The sequence below is a fragment of the Cebidichthys violaceus genome, unplaced genomic scaffold, assembly GCF_023349555.1.
Source record: "Cebidichthys violaceus isolate CVI_PGR_0920_01 unplaced genomic scaffold, fCebVio1.0.p SCAF_28, whole genome shotgun sequence".
Classification (NCBI taxonomy): Eukaryota; Metazoa; Chordata; class Actinopteri; order Perciformes; family Stichaeidae; genus Cebidichthys; species Cebidichthys violaceus.
Genome location: NW_027176461.1, coordinates 1,591,785 through 1,599,441, shown reverse-complemented (window position 1 = coordinate 1,599,441; position 7,657 = coordinate 1,591,785). Strand labels below are relative to the sequence as shown.

At 39.3% G+C, this 7,657-nt stretch overlaps 1 long non-coding RNA gene across 1 annotated transcript; it reads right to left on the bottom strand.

Annotated features, from left to right (window-relative positions):
* Window positions 1-398: 398 nt before the first annotated feature.
* On the bottom strand, window positions 399-4,149 carry LOC137880423 (uncharacterized). Its single transcript, XR_011103808.1, has 2 exons — window positions 4,036-4,149; window positions 399-2,231 (listed from the first exon to the last, which is right to left on the bottom strand). It is a non-coding gene; the product is annotated as an uncharacterized lncRNA (long non-coding RNA).
* Window positions 4,150-7,657: the final 3,508 nt, after the last annotated feature.

The window sequence follows — 7,657 nt, the reverse complement described above, 5'->3', positions numbered from 1 at the left end:
TCTAAAAGCAGTCGTCCGTTGGTTGTGTTTGAGTGCATACAACTATTTCTGCAGAGACCTTTTTTTTCTCTGTTGTCATTCATGAAGTGGAGCCACGCTGCTTCAAAGGTTTTGCACACACAGATTATGAAATGTGACACCAACACGTTGTCCGGGCTGCAGGCACAGTTGACACTGATTCGACTGTGCAGCACATCAAAAGGGTCCAGTTTTGTCGTCCTGTGAAGTTCACAGACTCTCCTCTTTAAACTCCAACCACTGTTCTAATATGAAAAAACTACTGTAGTCTGAGGGCGATAAAACTCTGCTATGGTGTTTGATGTGGTTTATAAGGTGTTTTAAAAGATCCCGTGTGTTTTCTGGAACACTTGTGCCTTTCATCACATCTTACACGTTCATTAATTTACACTCACTTACATTTTATTGATAGACACATACTTACATATGTTCTCTTTTAAAACTGTTCCAGACCGACATTAAACCATACAGGAAAATATTTCACAGCAGCTTAAAATATAAGCTTTTAGTGTTTTTTAGTTCTATGGATAGAAAAGTCGATTGGTCGATCCACTGCTTTTGTCCTGACTGATATATCTCAACAACTGTTGGCTGGATTGTGATGTACACATAAATCCTACTCAAATAAACCCTTTTTTTTCTCTCTAGCGCCATCATGAGGTGCACATTTGTGATTTTAAGCGAAATATCTCGACAACTATTTGATGGATTGCCATTTGTACAGACGTTAACTTTTCATAGTGCAATCATCAGGTCTTTCATTTAATTAGTCCAATAATTTGGTTAATGACCAAATAGCTGCAAAACTAACGACATTCCCATCAGCCTCAGCTGTTTTGTGCTAATTAGCTAATGTTAGCATTCTAACATGCTAAACAAAGACGGTGAACATGATAAACGATATACCTGCATGTTATTGTCATTGTGAACACGTTAGCATGCTGATGTTAGCATTTACAGTATGTATATTTGCTGGTACATTAATACATACTTTTACTGTATGTGAAAAAAAAAAAGTTGTCTAGCCCCAGCTTATTTTTTGCTATGGAAAAGAGGCCGGTCAGTGACATAAAGGCCTTCACACAACCCAGCTGGCATGACGAATAAACAGCACGAAAATGCAAAATACTCACATACAAATATTATATGTCTTGGACTTTCATTTTAAAAGAACAGAGCAGTGGATCTGGTCTGCACTTTTCTCTCTTTTCTTTAGACTTGAAATAAAGACATCAGTACATTAAAAAAACGTGGTGAATTAGTGTTGATGGCTAATTATCTGTCGATAGCAATGCGCTTTCCTTAGCTGTGACAAGAGTGTGTGGACGAAGCGTTAAGTGGTTCAATTTTACTCATTTAAGGCCTGGTTACTTAGCTAGCTAGCTTTATAATTCCAGCAAGCTTACTTACTTAAAAATGTAGCCCACCTTGTTAGCTAGCACGCTTTTTAGTATGATTATAATTAGGTTAGTGCTGTTAAGGGTCTATTATGGTGACAAATACAATATAAACTCTCACAAACATTTGTGGATTTGAGTTTATATGCAAGACTGGGATATGTGTATACTAATCATTAGCATAAGCTATTCAGAGGCTAATTGAAAGGCTAACTCTACTACTCTAACTCTACATATACAGCCTCACAGAGCTGCTAGCATGGCTGCAGCTAGTTTGTGATACAAGGTGATGAAACCTTAACTCAACTTTTCCTGCATTACATTCAGTCACTGTTCGCTGAAAGTAATTCACATCCATTTTTAACTAAAAAGAGAGAAAAACTACAAACAGATGGTGAGAAGGTGGTTTTCACAGCTGCTGAACACCAAACACATGTGGAAAACCTCATTGATTTGTTTTTCCCTCGCATGAAAGACAAATCAAACATCTTCCTATTCTCTACTGGAGGTAGGGAATTAGGAGGGTTGACGCCTCCACTGAAGAGACTAAAGGGAATTTCACAGGTGCCCGAATTCCTAAACTCCCAAGGGGCAACTCCGGACTGTCTGGACCGTGACATTCCTCCTGCTGCATGCAGAAAATGAATTTCTCCTGACTAAAGGGGTTCGCCTCCAGCCCTCTGGTACCACAATCGACTCCACAGCAGCCGCTGAGGGTCAGTCAGGAGGTGAGAGGTTGAGTCCCAGGCAGCCGAGGTCAGGAGGGTTCACGCCACGATGACTGCTGTTTGTCTCCTCGAAGGATTCCCTTCCTGTCTGATGGAAAGAGCAACTTTTACACTGAATCACTACTGTTCTGGCTTTGTTCATTAATAAGAGATTTCCTGTCATAACAAAACCTATTGTCTGATGTGTCGAAGAAGCTACTGAAAGTATGTGAATGCTTTAAACTTCTTGTGAATTTTGAGGCTGTTAAAGGCTTATTTATATTCATAATGTTGGTAAAATGTGAAGCATACCTATAGGCTTTTGTTTTGTAAACTAAGCCCAATATAGAATTAACACAATGAAAGAAAATGTACGTAAACTGTCCAATGTAGACTAAATACAACTAAATATTTTTAGTTTGGTTTTAGTTTTTCACTTGAGAATAACCTGGACCTTGTGATCACATGATTTGAGTACTATATCACACCTGCAACCTGTTCTCCTGATGAAGCGTTCAAAACATGATGCCCGCCCCTCAACTTGCAGAAAATGTTCATGTTTTAAATTGGAGTTTTTTGTAAAATGAACCTATGAAGCTAGTACCCCATTTGCAGTATTTATGAGGTGAAACTCTGAGTACATAATATAGTAAATATAGTATATATCTGCTTATGAAACTGAAAGTTTCAGTGGAATTTTTGATATGTTTAAACCGTATTTAATGAAAACAGGAATTCTACAAATGACAACAGCAAATGAATAAATCCAACTCAAATAACATATTGTGAAGACATCCATAAACTTTAAGTTTAACGAATCCAGGCCTGAATCTTTGAGAAACATATGTTCAAAATCTCACACTGACGTCTGTTTATTGTTCTCTTTCAACATACCTGGAATTTAACTACCACAGTCACAATATTACTACTTAAAAATAAAATTTGAGCTCTTCACGCCACACAAATCGAGACTGTTTTTTTCATCTTTTGGTCATCGTGTTTGAGCTTACAGAGCAGATTGCATTGCAGCGATTTCACGCTCTATATGGAGACACATTCCTTCATGTCAGCTTGGATCCAGCGCTCTAAATGCAGGACAGGCCGTAACCTGTTCACAGCTCCCCTGACATCCTGCTACCTCCCTCACAGCAGCGTAACCCAATCACCCACCTATGCTCTTTTTACTTTTTACTGGTCACACCAAACTGGCCTTGTTCCACCCAAAAAACAAAAAATTCTGAGATGCATAAATTCCTCTTTTGAGCTTTGACCTTTTATCTTGACTAGTTCTTCAGCATCCCATTTAAAAAAAAAATTTTTACGCTTGTGAAAGAGAACCAGAAGTATTTAAAGAAGCTCAAGTTGGAAGAATCCCAAATGAAATACCTTACAAAAGAGTCACGAGAGATTAGCTTATTGGTTTGTCAGAGTGCCTGTGTTTGAGGATGCGGCTCCGTTCACTCCTTCAGTAAAAGTCATCTGCAGGTCCAGACATGTCGAGCCAACATACAGGTTAAACAGAGTGCCGGATTTGAAAGATGCACTTTGACAACAGTGTTTGTCTGACAAATATCAGTCGTATTGTCTGTGTGTCACTGACATGTCTTTGCACAAACATTTACTCGCTGAAACAAAGCCTGGGTCAACATTCATACAACAAGAATGTTCTTCCAGGTTAAGAAACAGTTTTGTTTGAGGCGGAATGTAAATTATGTTTCACTGAAAGGCATGCTCTTTCCTACCCTGAGAACTTGGGCATCACTTTAGCTAGCAGCAGATTCTTATCCCGTCTTAATGCTTAATTAAAGGAACAGTGTGTAACATTTAGGGGGATTTATGGGCAGAAATGGAATATAATATTATTAGGTATGTTTTCTTAAATTTGAAAATAAACTTTGTTGTTTTTGACTTACCTTAGAATGAGCCGTTTATACCTACATATGGAGTGGATGCTCCTCTCGAGGCCGGTTGTTTCCACAGTAGCCCAGAACGAACAAACCAACCTGTTTCGGCTTTCTGATCACGATCGGAAAACACGGGGGGGGGGGGGACACCGTTGTTTTGGTCTCTAGGGCCGAAAAACAAAACACAGGAAACCTTTGTTGGTCTTGAGGAGCTGCAGCATTTATTTCTGCACAAACTGCAACTTCCACTGTACATTCACTTAATTCACTGATATCCTACGAAAAGATACTCCTCAAGAGTTTTCCTACAAAATTCTTCTCGTCTTTTTGTAAAACATCCCATCTGGATAACTCGAGAAGAAGAAGCAACTAAGAAAACAGTGTAAACATCCTTCTGACACTAAATATAAAATGGAAATCTTCCCTTTCTGACCACTTTGTTTTTACCAATGTCATATGTTTATGTGCATTCCCACATTAAATGACATGTGGGGAGTTCCCACTACTGCGTCTCCTCAACAGAGTGCAAATTTAAACATCATCTACTTTAACAGCCGGCTATTTTGAGAAAAGGAATCTGGTTCTCTCTGCGGGCGACTCAGAAACTATCAAAGCCTCAGCATGGACGACAGATGCATGAGATGTTTGGGGCGCCAAACGACTCTTGTTATTTTTGTTGTTCTGTGGGCCGTGCCAGCGCGTCGGAACGATAATAGAGGGTTATTTGAAGATTTATACGCCAACTAGTTTGGTTGGAGCGTTATCACAGCACAGTGGGATTTGTACAAGGCTAATTATTTGGCATCAGATTTGCATTCTGGCCTTTCAGCTCATGGCTGATGACAGACATATTGGCTGTGGTGGGGAACAAACTCGTGACCCCTCTTGATGTGGGACGATGTACAGTATCAACGCTGCCGCAGCTATATGAATTCACTCGAGCGTTGTTATTGGTGGTTTGTGTCTTAACGATTAGGGGAGAACATGGTGAGGACAAATGGAGGACAGCGTTGAAACTGCGGGAGGCTCACATTCCTTCACTGCACTTACAGCTTGGCTTGTAGGACTCTCTATTTGACACAAGATACGCCATCAAAAGCTGATTTCCCACAGTAACCATAACCACACTTTTTCCTTCCCTTGCATTGCTTTGGTGTCAAACTTTTAACAAATTTCACACTTCCTGGAAACTCATAAAGCTGCGCAATTGTCACATGTCATCCAGACGTCTCTGTCCGCTTGGAAACCTCTGTACATCATACACAAGTTCAGTAAAGTCAGTTTTAGTCTGAGTCTAGTGAAGGAAGAGCAAGCCTTGGTAACTTTGCTGTACAGCGGCCAGTGGATAAATATGGTATGACTGGATAATTGTATAATTTTCAAGTCAGTTACTTTACTCATGAAATTTGTTCCACAAATCATATTGTACTGACCTTAAATACAGGCACCCCAGTGGGGAAAAGCGTAGATATTTGTAACAGAGTGCTGCAGGGATGCTGTATTTTTGTAGGCCAACCAGGAAGTTAAAAAGCCAATGGGATTTTTCCTTTGGATTTTGGATTATTACCACGTTTATGATACCTACACCTTCTGTTCATCAAGTTAATCTTCACAAATCAACACCTTTTTTTATTATTTTTGAAGTATAAATGCATTCGCCAGAAGTAAAAAGCTAACTCATGACAACTTGCTAGCAACCGCCTTTTTAAAGACATGTAAAGCCTTTAAAATTCACGAGAGGGTTTTTCACTGGGCATTTATTTTATGTCTTTGAACAAAATGTTAAAATCTCTTAAGCTTGAGTAATCCACAGACCTTATTTCAGGCATCTAACCAAAAACGCATTCAAAGAAACCCATTTACTTCCTGATGAAGGACCAGGCAGCAACCTCAGGTAACAATGTGTGTTATTCAGTATTCGGTTGTTCTTAGCTCCACCCTCTTGTGTCAAGATGGCGACGGCCAAAAATCAAGATAGCGACACCAAAAATGCCAAACTCAAGGCTTAAAAACTGTAGTCCAGAAACTAACGGGTGACATCAGTGACTACATCCACTTTTTATGTCCAATTTTTTCGAGGGAATGAATGTGAACTTGGAAAATCTTTTCCATTGATCCATTCCATATGAAGTACATGTGGCATGAATATACTAAACGGAAAAATTTAAATATGAACATGATTGCTACACAGCCACATGTATGAGTCACAGGGTTTGGCTTTTGCTGAGAGCTGATTCTTCATCATTTACTGTAGCATGACAAAGCTAAAGTTTTGTTTTTTACTGTAACTCAAATGGAATTCTGTACCACAAGCACAAATGAACGGCTTCATTTTGAGTCTAATAGATAGTCTGTGGGTTTGGAGGCTGAGGTTTGACCCGCGGAAAGTGCTGCGTATGTAGTTAACATCAGCATGTCCGTATGCTGCTTTCCAACCCACCAGTTGTGTAACAGCAAGCTCGAAGCTGCGGCTCTAAATCTCAATTTGAAGGGAATGGAGGCGGTTTCCTCCCAAAGAACGAGGGTGGATCCAGTCAAGTCTGTACAAACTGGATGTTCGCTTTATTTCAAAACTTCATCCTGGAACAGAAAAGAAAACTGAACAAAAAAAAAAAAAGCCAGACTCCACCCAAGAGGAAAATAATTTGCATCATCTAATAATCATCATCTAATGCTTGTCAGATGAATAAATGATGCTGCGGAATGTGAAAATCTGTTGTTTTCAGAGAAAACATACATGGGCCATGGAGACTAATCCCACAAGGTTGTTGCCTCTCCAAAACTTCCCCAGCCCAAGTTTTGAGTTACAACAAAAGCATGTTTCCCCTGCCAAGAAAGCCATCAAGGTTTTCATCTCAAATCTTTTATGGACTGTCATTAGAGCCTCAGGTTCACAGTCTTATAAAATATCAAGGGCCTTGTTGTCTCCTTAAGACAATAATAACTTTAAACTCCTACCAACCCTGTCTCCCAGAAACATTTAAATACTACGAGGAAACTTTGACTCCTGGAATACATTCGACGTTATCAAGTCCATAATCATCTGCCAAAAACAATCAAATATTGACATTTTCAATAATTAATATTGAAACTAACTCAAGATCCTTCTCTCACCATAACTAATTCATTTGAGTTAACTCAACACATTAACACCCTAAATAATGATCAGTTAAGCATAATAAGTAAGCACAAGTTAAATATGTTGTCAGTGAACATTTTGCTGATTTTCACCTTAACTGACTGGATGGCAAATTTAGTATGGTTGGGCCTCAACTTTGGTCCAGACTGAAATATCTGAGCTATGGATGGATTGCCATGAAATTATACGTGGCTCCTTAAGGATGGATTGTAATAACTTCAGTGATCCCTTAACATTTCCTCTAGCGCCACCAGCAGGTCAAATGTTGTTTATTTATTTGTCCAATACTTTATGACCAAATACCAGCAGAACTCATGACATTCCCATCAGCCTCAGTTATACTTTGTGTTTAGCGGTAACTAGCGAATGTTAGCATGCTAAGACGCTAAACTAAGATAGTCAATATTGAAAACATCCTGCCTTTACCGGTCTTTAGCATCATGGGCGTGTTAGCATGCTAATGTTAGCATTTAGCTGAATGCACCACTGTCC